Genomic DNA, 20,216 nt, shown 5'->3' on the forward strand with positions numbered 1-20,216 from the left:
CCCACACTATATTCATTCTGGGGTACTGACCCATAACTGGTTGAGAATACTGAGGACCATAACCGGGTTGAGGGTAGGATTGATAATTGAAAGGTACATTTCCCGTTCCTTGAACATATGTTTGACATTGGGGTGGTTGGAAACCTTGGTTCGAGTATTGACCTTGGGGTTGATACCCTTGAGGCACATACTGATACTGGGGTTGACCTTGAGGTATAAATTGATACTGGGGTTGACCTTGGGGTACATATTGAGTCTGAGGTTGACCTTGAGGAACGTACTGTCCTGTAGGTATGTACTGTCCTTGAGGTTGCCCCCCAGATGCAAATTGTGTACCTTGAGGTTGCCCCCCAGGCGTTAATTGAGGCTGCCCCCTAGGCAGTAACTGGCCACCTTGAGGTTGAGGATTGGGAATAGAACCTGACATCATAAGAATGTCTTCTACGCTCAACGACTTTGTACCATTGCTTCCAGTTAATAACCCTTGCTCAATGGATTGAGGAGATGCTCCCAAAAAAGTACCAGAAAGAGACTGATACCCGGAGGGAACAGAAGGACCGCCGTACAAAAAGGATTCAGGCGATTGAGTAAACATGGACAACTATCCTGCCATATTGACGGGAGTATAAAAACCTCTAGGTGTTGAGTGATAAGGAGCACAAGGTGGTGAAAAACTTAACCCTGAGTTTTCTAAATAATTAGTCAGAGAAAGATACCAAGAACTACTCCTAGGTGGACTGTAAAAAATTGATTCACACTCCCTTAGTTCAATAACAGGTTGATTTTCAGGGATAGGGATGCCTACTTCTTCTTCTTCCGGAGCAAGTTCTTCAATAAAAATAAGTCCAGAAGGAAGATCTTGAGTGATCACTCTTTCTACCCTAGGTGAACCAGGACCACTAAAAGTTGGAGAAACAAACCCCGATGTCGGAGTGGCAGCAAATTCACTTTCAAGCTCGGATATTTTGGGTTCTTCACCTATATCACTAGTAGATGAAAAGCTACCAGCGATTTCGGAGACAGACACTGACTGTGGATTATATTCTGCTACCGGCGTTTGAAAATCAGGATGCACTATCAAAGAAGCTTCTCCTTCTTCCGGTGACCCAACTCTACTGTCTCTAGGAGTTACGAGGACTTTTAAGCCTTCAAGTTGGCTCAGTACTTCCTCAGGAGGTTGGCCCCGAAGTCTACGGGACTTCCTCAATAACTCAGCCACGTTTATAATCTCAGGAGACTGGCCCCGAAGTCTACGGGATTGTCTTGGTAATTCAGCCACAGTTAAAGAATTTTAACTACTTCACACACAAACAAAGTAAAATCTCAATAAAAAGCACCTAAAGTCTCTAAAGAACCAAACAAATTTGAATCACACGCCTAAAGAATCTAGGAGATCAAACACACACAAACAGTAACTTTCCAAACCGAAAACACTAGTTGGTGATGAAATCCAACGTCGCAGAGTTCAGTACAGAAATGGCGGTTGGAACAGTTACCCCGGCAACCTGCTTAATGAATAGACTGGCACAATTTCCTCCACTTAACCATCTCGAGTGAAGTGAACCCCACAAAAAATCCAAGTGAGTCTAGCCGACGTCTGCTCCAGGTATAGTGGGATCTTCCCACCACTGTCACCTTAGGAAGAGTCCTAAAGAATATGGCCACTAAGGTTACCAACTGAGACAAATACACCTGGGGGAACAGTCTACTATCCGATACGCACACAAGGGCAGAGTAGCAAGCTCAATCCCCTTGAAGGCTCCTTGACATAATCCAAGGTTTACCAACAAGTGACCCCATACTCCTCGACAATGGTTAAGCCGAGGTTTACCATTTGTAATACGTGAATATCTGGCGTCGTTCCCAATGAGGAAGGATTGATTCCCACACTGGTTCGGACACGATCTCATGCTTCTCCTTTAAGAGGAGCTTTCCAAGATCATAAATGCAACAATACCACAAGATACAGCTACTTGTTTGTTTTTACTGTCTTGGAGAGTTAATTACTCTCCTACTCCAAGACACTAGCCTAAGCTAAGTTGGTGTATCAGAGCCCTAGAAATAAAAATGTTACTAGGTGAATTTTACTTTAAGCGTTAATTTTAGTGGTTTTCGTTTAAGTCCAAAGGTGCGGAGATGAAACTCATGGTGTGAAGACTCGACTCAAAATCACTAAAAATGCACTTAAGATGATCTAAACAATCTTTTTCTCCTCGATGAACTTCTAAACTAAGAAAGAGTTTGAGAATGCAAAAACTTTGTAAACACAAATCTTTCTAAATTAAACAAATTAAAAGAAGAGCTTCTCGTTTCCAAAACACTCAAAACGAGACAACTAATTATTTCACAAAAATTTCCCTTTTTCGTTTCAAAGCACTCAATCACTACAAAAAACAAACTTTTTCCAAAAGAGATTTTTTTATATATTTTTTGCAAAACACTCAAAACTAATGAAAATGACTAACTTTGAGATCTACAAATTATAAAAACCTATTTGAAGTCAAAGCCTACTAAAAGTCTTTTTAAGGATGTTTTACTCAGCTAGATGCAAGCTAAGGACTAATTTATGCAGAATCACAAATCAGTCAAGAACAACCAATTTCGTTTTCTTTTTGAAAATGAAAATCTAAACTTTCAAATACAAGCTTTTCGAAGTTTTGAAATGAGAAAATACAAAGCGTATTCCTCAACAAGGGGAGGTTTCATACATGGTCAGACTCATAAGAAGGCTGGTAGACACTAAGGTGATCTGAAGTCCCTACAGCTTCTAAGCTCAGAGCCACTACACAACCAAAATGAAAAAACAAACCCAACAAGCAAAACTCCTAGGAATTTCACCTAACCCTAACACTATTGAAATTAAACCAAGGAAAGTTTTTGATAGGGTACACGCAAGTCTGGGCAACGGCTAAAACCTATAAACAAATTCTAAACTGATAAAAAAGAGAAAAATTTAAAATTTCTCAAAATTTTGACAGGGTACGCAGGCATCCTGTTTACACAGGTGCGTTCACGCTCTGTGCACAAAGCAAAAGCGCGTACAGGTACACACTGTGCTTAACTCAGAGGGTGCGTACTTCTCCCAAAACTATGAAAAATAAAAACTAACTCAAAATTAACTAAATTCACCCAATCCCACAATCATCAAGTCAAAAATAGAAACAAAAAATACAGTTTCTCAGGTCAAAGTATAAACAAGGAAAACAATCAAGTCCCCAGCGGAGTCGCCATTTTGTCACACGGAATAAGTCGATCTTGCGGACAAGATAGACCTTCCTAGAATCTAAAGAAGACCTAATGACAAGCAAACCAACCAGACACTATCTTTCTCTAAATATGCTTTGATAAACAATAGCAAACAAGTGTTTTTAGGGCCTACCTTAGGTCCAACGCTAGCTTGTGGATGCCCTCGCTCCTTCGATCTAAATGAGCTCCTTTTCGCGAATCTACAAACACAAACAAGGCAAACAAATTAAATAGCACCTGAAAAGCCAATTGCATAAAACATATTTAACATGAAAGTCAAGGAGTCCATGAAACAAATAACATAAGATACTTGTTGAGAAAAATGAGTTTGATTGTATTAATTCAAAAGAAGAAGAACCTTACAACCTTTTCCTTGACGCTGTACAAGCTCCTCCCAGGGTCCAGCAAGAAGTCTCCTGTACTTTGACAATTTTCACTCACTCCCCAATGAAACCAAAAAGGTATGTGATCTCTCCTCTTTAGGCTTAACTAGGAAGTCTTGATTTCACCAGCATTTTCCCTCAAAAATGTTCAGCTTCTAACCTCCCTAGCAACCAGCCCAATGCCTGTATTTATAGTGCAATGGAGGGAGGTTACTAAGTCCTCCTTCAAAGGGATAAAGCCCTCCTTCAAAGGGATAACTCTTCTCATCAAGGGATTAGCTCCTTCTCTTTTGGGATGCATGGACCACCTCAGAGTGAACAATCCACGTCAAAATTCCTTCTAGAAACTCTAGAATTAACCCAAAGTGAGTTTTTAAAGATAAAACTTGTGCCTTTTGACTTTCACAGGGGTCCGCACCTACACCGTTAGGGACAGAGTGGGCAGGTCCGCAGCTTGTGTACACAGAAGGTGCGGGACTGCAGGTGACCATGAGAGAAAGTGCGGAACCAGAGTTACATTGATTTTTAATGTCTTTCTCTCATTTCCAAAGCTTGATTTGAAGAGCTGAGGTCTGAGACTTGCTTAGGAGGATAGTACAAGTGATGATAGACCCATACTGACTGCAAATAATCACGGTGACGATATTTTTGTGTAACACCCTGCAAAACTCAATCTGGCCGTCAACATAGAGCGAGAAAACGATAATAAAATTCATATTTAATAGAGATAACTACTATTATATTCAAAACCTAAATTACCATTCAAACCCCAACGACTGAACAAGATACCTATACTCAAATCGCTCTTCAGAAAGCTATATCAATGGCAAAAAAGAAATATATGCATGAAAATAATACATCTTACAGCATTTCCATGAAGAGTAACACTAGCAGAAATTAACCCCAAAGTCTTTCTTTATTGCTCATAAAAAGATTACAAGAGATCTTTTTGCTTAGTACACAATCAAAAGATCGGATGATACTGACTCACAAATGACCTTCTATTTAAAGATAAATCCTCCAACGGCTAGTTCGAGTGATCCTTGTCAAAGTGATCTCGACCGTTGATGAGGATCAAAATTTCTTTTAATCTCATCCGTCGAAATTTTAAATGTTGAGAAAATTTCGAATTTTTCAATTTAATGCATTTTAATAAATTCAAAAATTAAAATTTTGCATTTATTTTCTCAAAATTTTGACTTTGACTTAACCTCAAGGACCCAAGGCATAAAATTTAGCAAAATGATCAATTAACCTTAGTCCCTAGACCTGTTAAGATTTAATTTTTTTAAGGATCCATAATTTTTACCTCTCAAAAATTTAAATTTACCTAGGACCTAGGACCTATGAGGGGATAAATTATTTTTCTAACCCTCAAGACACTTTACATCATGATTTCACATTTTTACATCTCAAGGGGGAAAACCCATTTACAAAATACCCTCACAGACTACCCAATTCTACAACACAAATATAATATAGCAGATCAAGCAATTTGTAATAAAAAACCTAACTAAATAGTTAGGATTATTCCCAAATCACTTTTACATAGACTCGATCTAGAACACTAGGACTCCCCTAAGATTCTAGTGACAAAATCCATTCTGGCTTTGGGGTAGGCTGAAGGAAAACTCTGTCGACCATCCGAGAATGGATCGGTGAGACAAAAAATCTCCCAAAATGTAGATCGTTACCAGAAAACTAGGTTTACCTAGGTGATTACATACATGACATGGATCTGCCGAGATTATTTACATTATACACATGCAGACTAGGTTTTCATTATAAGATGATCCTCAGGATGACGATGATAGCTGGATGGCGGGAACATGTAGATGAGGCACTATCTCTTTTGCGAAAAAGGGGGTGTACTGCTATGGGTCGTTGACATGTAGAGGTCAACATCTGGCTCTACTTGGGGATAGGTTGCTGCATTGGAGGAACGTGAGAATCCAGAATCTGCATCCAAGCAACACACAACAAAACATAAATAGCGTCCATCCAAAAATCATCATATAACATTAAGCACATGAAAGATATAAGCTCTTCATTTATTAACTAGTCTAACAACATGAAAAAACAAATCTAACTATAAAATGAAACACTGAAATAATAGGGAATAAAGTTAGAAATACAATACAAAGATGCCCCATGGCATCAGATGCGTTCAATATAGTGCATACTGAGCATTTTCCTTCTTTCGAGCAAATCTGTTGGTTGTTTCTCGGATGTGCCATGTCCAATCCTGCATATAGTAGGACTTTTTCCTATCCGAAAATCAAGCTACTTACGACCATCTGATGCATCAAATCGCTTTCTCATTCTCTTTCTCTTGCGTTTTTTCTTTGTGGCAAGCTGTATCACTGATGATGTGGAACATTCTACTTCAAAACTCTCAGATAAAGTATGTAAGATATGTGTGACATGTCTTTATTCATTTTGCATCTGATTTTTATCGTTTTCAATTCTATCTGGGTCACCTTCAATTAACCACTTTTCAATGGAACAAATGACCTCCTCATAATAAGATGGCGCTTGTTGCAGCAGATAAAGAGGCTTCTGATCTATTGACGTCTCCTTGTTTCTTTCATCTTCTGACTAATGCTGAAATTTCTGTACCTGTATTATTATGGCATCCATCTAGTTAGAGTGTTCAACCTTCATAGCATTGACTTCCTTGGCATGGTCTTCCTCCATGCTCAACAACTTATTTTGAAGACATATCTAACTAGCTTCCATATCTTTTATTGCTTTGTCATTCTTTGCTTTCATGCCCATGAAACAATTTTGCATATGGTTTATCTCTTTCTTATGATTTGCTTGCATGGTAGCCAACTGATTATTATAATCGAATGTCATGATGGTCATTTCTTCATCCATAGTTAATAACTTGTTTTGCATAGAATTAATTTCCCTATCATGATTAGCTTTCATGGTTTCCATCTCCTTATCTCGCTTTTCCAGGTGGGTGTATAAAGTTCTCATATCCTTGACGTAATTAGTTACAAATTTTTCTTGATTAAGCTCCATATTTTTTACCAGCCACATTAGTTCTTCTATAATTTTCTTATGATTTTCCCTTTCATTGTCGACATTGATTTGATAACTTGTTCCTGCTTTTCCACTATCATGGATTTGATCTGCAACGGTACAAGTGGATGGCACATTCTGATATGGAGAATTGTCTTGAAATCTTTCATCGACAACTCGATCATTCACAAGATCACTTTCATTCTTTTGCATAATTTTAGGGGCACAAGGCGAGCTATCTTGATAACCATATCTATCTTTAAAAGCATTGATGATGTCTTGTAAAGAATCGAAAGAATCTTCAGGACAATTATTAAACCAATTCAAAGCATCACCCTCTAAAGAAAATGAAAATAGATGCATTTTGACATCTTCATGATCATATTGGGGAGAACTATAATATATGAGCATTATACGAGAAAACCTACATAGATGCTTTCTAACAGCGACTGAATCACCACCCGAGAACAAAGACAATTTATGAATGGCCTCTTCCGGAATATCATGGAGAAGATCAGTAAAATGACACGGGTTTAAACGAGTAATCCATGATGAATAATGAAAGACCAAATGGATGATAGAGAGAGACCTCTTCTCAAGAAAATCAAGAGATGAAAGAAGTGGAGTTGCCACTTGAACATGAATCTAACTCTAGGATCCAAAAGGCAACAAAAAACCGAATATAAGGGAGGGATTCTTGTCTGAGAAATAATAAATGGAAGAAGTGGAGTTGCCACCCAAACAAGAAATGAACCAAGAAGTCCAGGTGCTAAAGGTGCAGATGAAACAATTAAAGAAATGACATAAGATAGGGCGATGAAAAGATCAAATGACTCCAGGAAATGTTGTGCCGCTTGACAAGCTAATGAATGGTGGAAAAGATGAGATGATTAAAATGATGAATGTCGAAGGAATATCAGGAGGACCAAGGACAGAAAAACTCTATCCTCGGCAGCGGCACCAAAAATGTTGTCGCGCAGAGTGTCTAGGCACGACGACAACGCTCAGAGTAAGGGCTGTCACTCTCAAATCCTTACTCACTTTGTTTAGACTCTCTCCTAGACAAGTCAAGAGGGGTAGTCCCTAAGTAAATGGATGAGGATAGCCTATGAAAAACAGACTCTAGGAGATTTTAATGAGGGACAAATTTGATGAACCTAAATGAATCTCGATTAAACCATATGAATAGATTAACCACCAATGTAAACAAGACATGACCACAAGATAGATGTTGGCATTATGAGACAAGTGTTGGAAATAATACTGAGAGGGGGGGGGTGAATCAGTATTATTTCCAACAATAGAAACAATTATAGACCAATGCCTTTATGATCAATTAACTGTAGATTAAGTAAGAAAACAAGTTATCCAGAACAAGTTTTCCAATATGTGATCTCTAATTTTGTCCGTCAGCCTCTTAAATTTTGCCTCTATTTGATATCCTTCTTGCTCACCCATAAGAGCACATTCAGTTGTTTCGTTATCACTTATATCACCTTCAAATGGATAGATAGCTGGAACATCAGAGGATAACAAATTCATACCTGATAGTTCATCTTCATTCTGAAATGATTCTGAATTTGATTCTGAATCTGAAGTGCTTCTTCCACATAATCCCCAATCGATTCTCTTACTGTCATAGTTCTTCTGAGATGTCTTCTTCTGCTTAGGCGCTTTCTTCTTAAGCTTCTTTCCCATTGTTCCACAGATCTCCTTCAAGCGATCAAGCTTCTACCAAAGGACCTGCTCTGATACTAATTGTTGGAAATAATACTAGGGGGGGGGGGGGGGGTGAATCAGTATTATTTCCAACAATAGAAACGATTATAGACCAATGCCTTTATGATTAATTAACCGTAGATTAAGTAAGAAAACAAGTTATCCAGAACAATTTTTCCAATATGTGATGAACAGTGACAATTATGAATAACCAATATAAACGCACAAAACTTTAACACGCAAGAGATTCCAGATTTTAAATGATTTTCATTAATTGCCTAAGATCTAGAATTAATTAATTTTTTCCAATAAATCTGATTTAAAAAGTTTGTCACACTTGACCATAGAAAAATATGCATTTAATGACCAAGTGACACTAAGGAACTTTAGGTTAAAATTTTTAATTATTCCTTAGGAATTTAAATTAATCAAAGGGTTAAAAATTAAAAATTTTAATGGGCCATCGGTCACATTAAAAATTCTAAGTTGAAGCGAATAAACCCCTTAATTTTATTTATTCTCAGTCACAAAATCTTTTTTAGATTTTCTTAATCTTTAAATAATAATAATAATAATTTTTTAAAATGTTTTTTGGATTTTTTTTTTTTTTACTTTTTTAATGGTTTTTTTTTTTGAATTTTAGAAATTTTTAGATTTTTAATTTTAGAATATTTTATCAAAGTCAAAATGAAATCTAGCTGAAACAAATTAAACCAAAATCGAAATTTGATTTTTTCTTTTAAAAATTTAATTAAAAATGAAAAAATTAATAAAATGAAATAGAAATAAAGGAAACTAACCCTAAGTATAATAAAACGCAAATGAACTGAAATAAAAAGTAAAAATCGAAAGTGTTATTTATGTGCAAGTTTGATGGCTTGGACAGGAATGCATGCAGCGAGAGTGGAGGATTGATAGCAGAGAGGATGACGGCGAGGAGCTGCGGCAAAGGAGAGGAGTTCACGTTGGAGGAAGACGGGTTTGAGGAATAACGCAATGAAAGAAAGTTGCATTGAGGGAGCTGGAAGGGCATACGGATAATAGGAGGGTGGAAGGGAAATGGAGGATGCGTGGAGAGGTGGAGCAACATACAAGGTTTAGCGAAGGGGGTGAATTCCATGTACAGGAGCAGAGAAGACGCAGTTTAGTGATGGTGAAGTATGGTAGCAGCTGCGTGGGGCAAAAGAAATCTGAGTGTCGAAAAGAATAACAACGTATGGCAGAGAGCAAGGATGAGGAATAAAATCCCAGGCAACAAAAACAATCCCAAAAACGATTTCGAAAATAATCTGTCTGAAAAACCCCAAGGATGGACACAAAATTGAAATTTTCTTGCTAAAAAAAAGAAAAAAAACTAGGAAGCCAATCTGCAGAACTTCCACCAGAACCTCTAAATATTTTCCAAAAATCTTAATAAAATTTTTAGCTTGCTCTACTTCAGATTTCTTTGAAACCCTTAAAAATTACAGATTTTAAAAATTTATAACTCTTGGATTGCAAAATCTCTGGACATAAACCCTGTTAAAAATGATGCTAATAGACTTCCAGAGATCCAGATCTTACCCTCTGGGGCCTAGATCAAGACTCTGCACAACTTTCAGCTTAAGATATGTAGCTACAATACAACCAACAACACCCAAATGATATACACAAAGACCTAAAAAACACTAAAGCCCAGAAAACCCAAGTCAGAAAACTAAAATTAATCACATATCTATGTACATAAATGGCAAATCTATCAGATCTAGGGAGTGTGAGTCCGACTCCGCTCCCAAATTTGATGATCTGTGGCTCCCAACAGCCAGATCTGACGATTTAGCACGTAAAAACTAAAAAAAAATTAATTTTAGAGGAGGTACTAAGCTTGAAACCTTCATGCATTACCCAGAAAAATATCTTATGATGATCCTGGGATCGAATTTAAACTGGGATCTTCAGAAAACACAGATCGGGAGTTGGCTTGTTCAGCCGAGAACTTCCCCGAACACCCGATGATCTAATAATCAAGGATTTTCCTACAAAACTCAATCCAGATATCAAAATAGAGCGAGAAAATGATAATAAAATTCATATTTAATAGAGATACCTGCTATTATATTCAAAACATAAATTACCATTCAAACCCCAGCGACTGAGCAAGATAACTGTACTCAAATCGCTCTTGAGAAAGCTATATAAATGGCCAAAAATAAATATATGCGTGAAAATAATACATCTTACAACATTTACTTGAAGAGTAACACCAGCAGAAATTAACCCCAAAGTATTTCTTTATTGCTCATAAAAAGATTGCAAGAGAGCTTTTTTCTTAGTACACGATCAAAAGATCGGATGATACTGACTCACAAATGACCTCCTATTTAAAGATAAATCCTCCAATGGCTAGTTCGAGTGATCCTTGTCAAAGTGATCTCGACCGTTGATGAGGATCAAAATTTCTTTTTAATCTCATCCGTCGAAATTTTAAATGTTGAAGAGATTTCGAATTTTTCAACTTAATGTATTTTAATAAATTCAAAAATTAAAATTTTGCATTTATTTCCTCAAAATTTTAACTTTGACTTAACCCCAGGGACCCAAGGCATAAAATTTAGCAAAATGATCAATTAACCTTAGTCCCTTGACCTGTTAAGATCTAATTTTTTAAAGGAGTCATGATTTTTACTCTAGAAAATTTAAATTTACCTAGGACCTAGGACCTATGAGGGGATAAATTATTTTTCTAACCCTAAAGACACTTTACATCATGAGCTCACATTTTTACATCTCAAGGGGAAAACCCATTTGCAAAAGACCCTCACAGACTACCTAGTTTTGTGACACAAATATAATATAGCAGATCAAGCAATCTGTAATAAATTAACCTAACCAAATAGTTAGGATTATTCCCAAATCACTTTTACATAGACTCGATCTAGAACACTAGGCCTCCCCTAAGATTCTAGTGACAAAATTCATTCCGGCTTTGGGGTAGGCTGAAGGAAAACTTTTTCGACCATCTGAGAATGGATCGGTGAGACAAAAAGCCTCCCGGAATGTAGATCGTTACCAGAAAACTAGGTTTACTTAGGTGATTACATACACGACACGGATCTGCTGAGATTATTTACATTATACACATGCAGACTGGGTTTCCATTATAAGATGATCCTCAGGCTGACGATGGTAGCCGGATGGCAGGAACACGTCGATAATGCGCTATCCCTTTTGTGAAAAAGGGGGTGTGCTGCTATGGGTCATTGACACGTAGTGGTCAACAAGGCCATGATAAAAGGTGATTTTGATTTAATGTTAATTTTTTTGTTTTGAACAACGTTTGGATGGGTTGATATAGGGCTACCAAAAGAGAGTTGTAGATGTTATCTATAACTAGCACTCAAGTAATTGGATGGGAGATCTTGAAGGAAACTTGATGTGGAAAAGGTAGGTGTATGAATGAAATCCAGATGTGGACTAGAAGATCACTTTCAGACAAGAGGAGGGATGACATGATTGACTTGAAGAAAGTGATGGATGGGAAGGCTCCATAAAGATGAAGATAAAATTCATGACATTAAATAAAGGAGCTATACAAGAAGTTGAAGGTCCCATGATCCCCACCAAAGAAGAAATAGTTGTTGCTCGAAATAGTTCCCTAGGTAAGAGGGAGTCTGGAAACAATATTATGGTTAAGAAGGAACTTGTAAGAAAGTCCCTAGATAAGAGGGAGCTTGGAAAAGTCCTTGGTTGAGAGGGAGATTGGGTACATTCCTTCATGGGAATGGGTATATCCTCCCTATTTGAGAGGGAGAGATAGGCACATCATTTTTTCCTTCACTTGGGAAGAAAGAATGGAGGATTGGGTAAACATTTGACATCTGATACTCTTTGAGGATGTGGTAGGCCATCCAAGATAAGAGTAGTCATAGAGGATCGCTATTCTTTGAGGATTGGGAATCCAAGATAAGAATAGTCTTGGAAGGACATACCCTATGAACACTCGGGTGGGGTATGTACCTTGAGAGACAATGATGATGGTGTCTATCAATCATTGGTCTCGCCAGCATTGTGCTCTGATCTTGTGGAGAGATAGAGTTGTTAGTCAAGGCCTTGCTATGTGACAATGTTGGATGATATGATGCTAAATAGATGGGTTACCAATTTGACTCTTCTTATGAGAATTCTTCAGATTGAAAATGTACAAGTACCTTGTATAGATTATGAATACCTCCCTAGTTAAGAGGGAGTGTTGAAATATGTAACTAGGTTCGGTCTTCATAATGACATATGTAATCATGATTTTATGTATTTAATGTAAAGAGAAAAATAAATTTATTATTTTCGTTCTTGAGACATGGGTTTCATGTTCAAGGAAAATTTATTTTAGTTCAAGCACCCATTGAGTGCTTCAAGGTTTTTCATAAAGTCTATTGATTCATTGTCATGTATTTACGACCCATTTGGGTATGTTACATATTGTAAAAATAATTTATTTGAGTCAAAGTCGAGTCAAAGGCCCCTCCAAGACCTTATCATGGTGCAAGCTTCAAGTTGGCCTTCAAAAGAGCTATTCGGCCACCTAGAAGGAGATGTCAGCCTATTAAGGGACCCTAGGAAACCTATATAAAGAGGAACTTGGGCTCACTCAAGGGCGCATGCATTTAAGCAAGGAGGAGTTTGATATAAGTAATAAGAGGAAGCCTAATTGTAGCAAAGAAAAGAGAAATAGAAGAAAGAAGATCGAAGCAATTGTGGATTTGTTTATTGGGTTATTTTCCTCCACACATGCAAAGCATTAGGGCATCTTTCTGCACCAATAAGCATCAAATTGCAATCATCTTCAAGGTTCAAGTTTTGGACTAAGAAATGTCTCATTTTCAAGCCGGAATCACAAGCAAAGGAAATCAAATCTAGCAAAGGAGAAAGGATACAATTTCGTCAATTATCTAGCCACACGTGGGAACTAGGGTTACTGCATAAAAGGCCAAAAATTGTAGTCTTATCACAACAAGCCGAAATTCTAAAGAAGAGCGAAAATTTGAGATTTTAAAGCAAGTTTGACCAGCATTGACTTGAAGGAAGGAAATCACATCAAGGAAATATTTGACTTGGTCTTGGAGGAGTCTTGGCCAAGGGTCAAAGGTCTTGGAATTTTTCAATTGAAGGTCTATAAGAAGAGAAAGAATTTTGGTGGGTTTTCCTCTCAAGTTGGAGAGGTTTTGGCCCTTGCTGATCGCCTATACCTTGTGTCCTATTGTCTCATTAATTTTACTATTTGGTAGTCGTTTAATGATAGAAGAACAATAATAATAATCAAGTAAAAAAAGAAGCTTATCAAATTAAGTAAAAACACATCACAAACAATTATCAAAGAAAGAGAAATCTCCTACACTTGTTGCCCCTAGATTTATCAACACTAAGAAGGACCTATGCATAAATAAAGAACATGAACAAATGAGAAATGATGAAAATGGGTAGATGGGCTAGAAAAGGCCTTCAATGGAATTCCTTAGAGTGTTGCTCTTGAATATGAAAGCAAGCATAAAAGAAATTATGAACGACTGAAAACCATCGTGTGAATAACAACAACAATACAAGGAGTTATCTAAAACTTTGATTTATCTGTCATGTGTTAATGTATGACATGCCCATGACTAATTGAATGACAATATGACAACCAAGTGGGCTGGTTTGGTCCATGTGGATAATGGACAATGATATGGATGCCATAAAAATGGTTCAAAAGGAGGTTGTCTTGACTTTGACTCTAATTGCATATGTAAATGTACGTTTATGATCATTTATTTGTATGTATAAATTCCATTGTGTCTGACATGGTCTTGCAAGGAATCATTCATGTGGGAGAATGGTCGTGTAAACTTTATTTTATGCCAATATAAATGACTATATGGGATGACACGATAAGTTGTCCAATGAGATCCCTAGTTGAAAGAGGAATCTGTAATGTACCTCACACACACCCCAATTTTTTTTAAATAAATAATAATCAATAGATTTTTATTTCATGATGAGGTTTTTTCTTTCCTAATCATTTCTTATCTCTATTAATAATGGAATTGAGTAGTCCAGATTTCTCATATATTATTATTTTACTTCCAATTGAACTATAGATAACGCGTGCTACTCTTTAATTTATCTTGTATCATATAGATGATTCTTTTACACTCTAATGTTTAATCTTTATCCTCCTTCAAAAGGACATGTTGGTAGTTTTTATTGTGTACCCACTATTGAGATTGCCCACTATATAGTTTTCTAACCCATTATACTAGTTAATTACTAAGACTAATGTATATACACTATTGTCATATTATTAAAATATGGTTCTTGTACCATTTTTGTTTGAGCGTTTGCATATAAACATCCTTTCTACCCTCTCTACAAATGTTATTAACTTTCAATGAAACTATAATGATACAGTTGTATTATAACAAGATTTTGTTTATATTAATGCGGAGCATATTAAGTGCATAATATTAGTTGCACCAGACAAGTAACAATTTACCATATGAACATCATATTAGTTGCATCAGACAAGAAACAATTTACCATATGAATGGTTTGTCCTGCTCTATTGTTTTGAATGTGGTATTAATTTATTGATGTTTGGCTCGCCATTTGTGGTAAGACCTATGTAATTAATTGAGAACTCTCTAGATTAATCTACCCATACATGTGGCACTTTGTTGGAGTAGCCATGTATGGTACCTTTGACCTACCAAATCCATGCTCGAGATTGAATCTCGCATAATCAACGGTGGTAATAGACTTAGGGTTTCTTGATGTTTTAATGACTATTGTGCATTTACCAAACTTCTTTCATTTCATTTGTTTCTTCCCCCACTTTCATCGCTCCACAACTAGTATTTTAGGGTTAGTTTTTCTTTGGGGTGCTCGTTCAATTTACTTATATGAGAGTCTGAATCTACATTGTGTTGTTGGTCTCTCGCTTGTTGACTGGAATGACTTTTTCCAACTTTGCAACAACTTTCAGTAAAGGTAGATGGACTTGAAACTCTTTTGTTATTCTCTATCACCTTCATTATTTAACCTACAATCTATATATTTGTGTTGCTTGGATAATTTTAAAGTTATCTCTGTTTTTTTTTTTATCATAGGTTAATATAGGTTTTTTTTCTCTATCGGAATCCCTTTTCAGTATTTCCCCATAGATTTTGGATATGGGTTTACAATATTCTTTAATACCCATATGCAGACAACTTCAGATGAGCTTTCACTCATCGTTTAATTCCATAGTTGATATGATTCACAGTTCACTATTTCTTTGGCGGAGTGATGCTATAGTTGGAAAAAGGTTTCAAACCCTTGGTGATATGTTTCTTTTGGTATTTATTTAATTTACTCTGAACCCATTCAAGATTTTTTTTGGTAAGACAATGTTATATAAAATAAATCCTATAAATTTCAATGTTCTTGGGTTTTAACTACAACCCAAGTTTTTTTATTTTGGTTAACTATGAATTTTATTTTGGTCTTGGTAGTGTCTTTTCATGCTTTAATTTGACAATCACTATGTTAGGGTTTATACCCTTTAATGTCTTTGGCTATTCTTTTGGATGCAAATTCTTACATGTAAATAGAAGTTTGTAGGAGGCCACTTCTCCATCATTCACTAAAGAGTTTTAAACAAGGTTATTTTAATACTTCTATTCATTATTCTAAAAAACAATTCTCCATACCCTAGCCGAGTTTTTGTTTTTGTGTGACGCTCGACCTTTAGAATGAAACTGCTGAACTTGTTTATAATTTGGGGTTTTCTTTCAAATCTTGAGTAACAAGTAATAGTAACATTCTTTGTCAATTATGATTATTGTTCTTTTGCATACAATACTTTAATGTTTTCTTTTTGCTAGAGTTTCTTTGACCTTGGTTACCGAATAGAAGACTCGCTTATGGTATGCGACTAAATATTTACAAGGTTTTATTGGTGGTAATATTTTAGTATTGACAATTTCATTCTTTCTGATGAACTATTGAATTATTTTTCCATTCAATACAATTATTCATTTCTCAATTTCATCCCATAAGATTTAATTGTCCTATTATGTTAAAAGAACGTGTCCATGTTTTAAGTACAGTGGCTAATTATTTATCTCTATCTCCATTGTACATGAAAAGGGGACACTTGAACCTTTTATATATTAACCTCAAGTATTTCACTCTTACTCATATGCTCTTATTCTCTCAATTCCTAAACTTCTCTTTATTTTCCTATACAAGGTCAATTATGATTATTCGGTAACCAAGGTCAAAGAAACTCTAGCAAAAAGAAAACATTAAAGTATTGTATGCAAAAGAACAATAATCATAATTGACAAAGAACGTTACTATTACTTGTTACTCAAGATTTGAAAGAAAACCCCAAATTATAAACAAGTTCAGCAGTTTCATTCTAAAGGTCGAGCGTCACACAAAAACAAAAACTCGGCTAGGGTATGGAGAATTGTTTTTTAGAATAATGAATAGAAGTATTAAAATAACCTTGTTTAAAACTCTTTAGTGAATGATGGAGAAGTGGCCTCCTACAAACTTCTATTTACATGTAAGAATTTGCATCCAAAAGAATAGCCAAAGACATTAAAGGGTATAAACCCTAACATTATTGGTATACCCAATAATTCTTACATTATTGGCATACCCAATAATTGCTCTTATTCTCTCAATTCCTAAACTTCTCTTTGACCTTGGTCACTTATTCTATTTGCAGTTTATTTTACAGGTATTGGTATCGATTCAATCATAGCATATTCTTATGGTTTTTTTTCAAGTTGGACGAGGTTTAGTTTTCGACTTACTCATTTCATTTATTGGGTCGAAGTCTCCCAACTCTTGTTCTCTTCTCTTCTCTACAAGGATGAGATTTTCTTTGTTTGAAGAACAAACTCTGAGTTGTTTAATCCTGGAAGTGTGTTTTACATATATTCTTTAATGCCTTACTTGGCATGTAGTTCCTTTGAAACTAAGATTTCTACACGCCATCAGCCTCGTTTGCGTAAAACTGTTATTTCATAATGAACAGAGCTTTCCTATTTTCAATTTGTATATATTTGATAAAATTCTCATGAAATTGTAAATGCCTCTTTCTTCATTTGGTTTTCTTACCATTAGTATTACATAAATCCAAAAAATTATTGTATAATTATTTCAAATAGTTAATATTATAAGGTTTTGTAAAAAAAAATTATGTTTCATAATATTTAAATAAAATTTATAATACCACAAAAGTTTTTACATAGTTTTTTATTTTATTTACACTCATTCATAGTAAAGAACTCATTGAGGCTATTTTTGTTCTATTTATTATTGGGATAATGATTTTTATAAATAAGAATATGCTTATACTGATTATATAGTGTATATATTTATGTAAGAAACTTCTTTAATATAATTTATCTCTCGTTATTTCTTAAGGATTTACTCTCTAAATGACCATACTTGATCTAATGCATATACACATGGAGAAACAATCATGTATATCTTTTAAAAAAATACATATATACATGTAGGTAATTCTATTTAACACCGATTATATAGTGTATATATTTATGTATACAATTTCTTTAATATAATTTATCTCTCGTTATTTCTTAGAGGATTTACTCTCTAAATGACCATACTTGATCTAATGCATATACACATGGAGACACAATCATGTATATTTTTTAAAAAATACATATATACATGTAGGTAATTCTATTTAACACCAGAAATAATTCTCTAATTATCTGTATATAGTATAATATATACCTATATTTACATTTACATTCATATTTCCTTTCTATTTGGAAAATTATGTTTCAGGTTATCATTACAAATAAAATTCTACTCTATAAATTTAACACTTTATAGCACATACTACCTCCTTTCATTCTTTCATTTTTCCATAATAAGTTTTCAAATAAAATAAAATAGTATCTACTTTTTTCCTTCTGCCAATTCATGCATGTTGTTTAATTTACATGATATAAACTAGGTAAATAAAGCATAGTTTTTAAAAACTCCAATATAATTAACTTTCTTTTCTTTTCTTTTCTTTTCTTTTCCCACCATGTAAAAACTATATGTAACGCATAACCAATTCCATTCTCGTGACAAAAAAATAATTATAGAATTTAGAGATACCAACTTGAAACAATAATTTCTTTTTCCATAAAATTAATAGTCAAGTACTTGGCTCCTCCCAACCTTGACACTACAAAATAGGCAATATCCCCTGAGAATACCAGACCTGTAATTTCCTTCTGTCTCTATTTCTTGCTTCTCTTCAATCTATTTTTCCCTTAAAATGAGACAAAAGCAAGTAAAAATAGAGTATATTATCCATCCTATCTACCACTCTTTTAGCGGTTAATAACTATCTCCACCTCACCAACAAGTGGTAGGCAGTTATCTACTCATTAATGAGCTTTTGTTTCCCACTCCTGAAGACAACTCCCTATCCTTTAGTGGGGGGGAATTAATTGGCCAATCTCTTAATTTCTTAATTAAATCTAATCATCCAGATTAGATGCCTAGGACTTATTGATGGGTAATAAATATTGAACAATAATTTTCAACCTCATTTCTTTTAGCCATTTATACTCAATAATAAATTTTCCAAATTTTCTCATTTACAAAAATAAAACATCATAATTATAAATTCACAATCAATTATCATCAGCAATAAATTACTGATAATTAAAATTTTAAAATTTTCAATTGTCTTTCATATTATCATGCTTTAACTAGAAACACACATATGCACATTTATTTACATAATTTGTCAATCCAAGGGATATCACATCCTCCCCCACTTATATTTAACACCATTCTGATGTCTTAATCAATGTATTTCTAGAAACAAACTCCAATTTTTTATCCAGGCAGAAAAGGACATGCTTATTTAAAAGAATATTCCAACTCACAAGTTGCTTCCTCTAGACTAAAATGTTTCCATTGAACCTGTAGTTGCAATATATATCTATTCTGGAGCATGACTACCCTTCGCTATATAATACGTAGTGGTTCTACAAGAAATCTCCCTCTTGTTCCACATGTACAACGTTCTAATCAATGATGTGAGTTGAATCATGTACGTAATTTTTTAATATAGACACATAAAAAACATTGTGAAGTTTTATGTTTGTTGAGAGGGAAATTTGATAAGCAATAGGTCCAACTCTGGCTAAAACTTCAAAAAATCCAAAATATCTAGGTGATAGCTTGGCACAACTGCCAAGTTTGAGTGTGTTTTTCTTGGGTTTAACTTTAAAAGACACATGATCTCCCATATTAAACTCCTTCTAAACTCTTTTCAAGTTTGCATAACTCTTCTAATGATCTTGGGCTATTTTCAATTTATGTTTAACTTGCTTGACCACTTCTTCCATTTCCTTTAACATATTTGACCTCAACACTAATTTATCTTCAAGATGATCCCAACTTAAGGGTACCTTGCATCTTCTTCCATACATCACTTCGAAAGGGATCATTTTCAAGGAGGTTTGGTATCCATTATTATAAGCAAATTTTGCTAAGTGCAAATAATCCTCCCATTTAGTCTATTTGTCCTTAACATACATCCTTAACATATCCTCCAATATCTGATTGGTCCTTTCTATTTGGCCATTAGTTTGAGGATGGTAAGATGTACTAAAGTTTAACTTTGTTCCCATACCTTCAAACAACCCTTTCCAAAACTTGGATGTGAACTTTGCATCCCTATCTGAGATTACAATTTTAGGTATCCCATGGAGTCTGAAAATTTCTCTCATGAATATTTCTACAATGTTTATTTCTTTAAAAGTGGATTTTACAGAGATGAAGTTTGATGATTTA

This window comes from Pinus tabuliformis, chromosome 4_2 (assembly GCF_031772625.1).
Source record: "Pinus tabuliformis cultivar Carrire ecotype Pingquan chromosome 4_2, CPIR1, whole genome shotgun sequence".
Lineage (NCBI taxonomy): Eukaryota > Viridiplantae > Streptophyta > Pinopsida > Pinales > Pinaceae > Pinus > Pinus tabuliformis.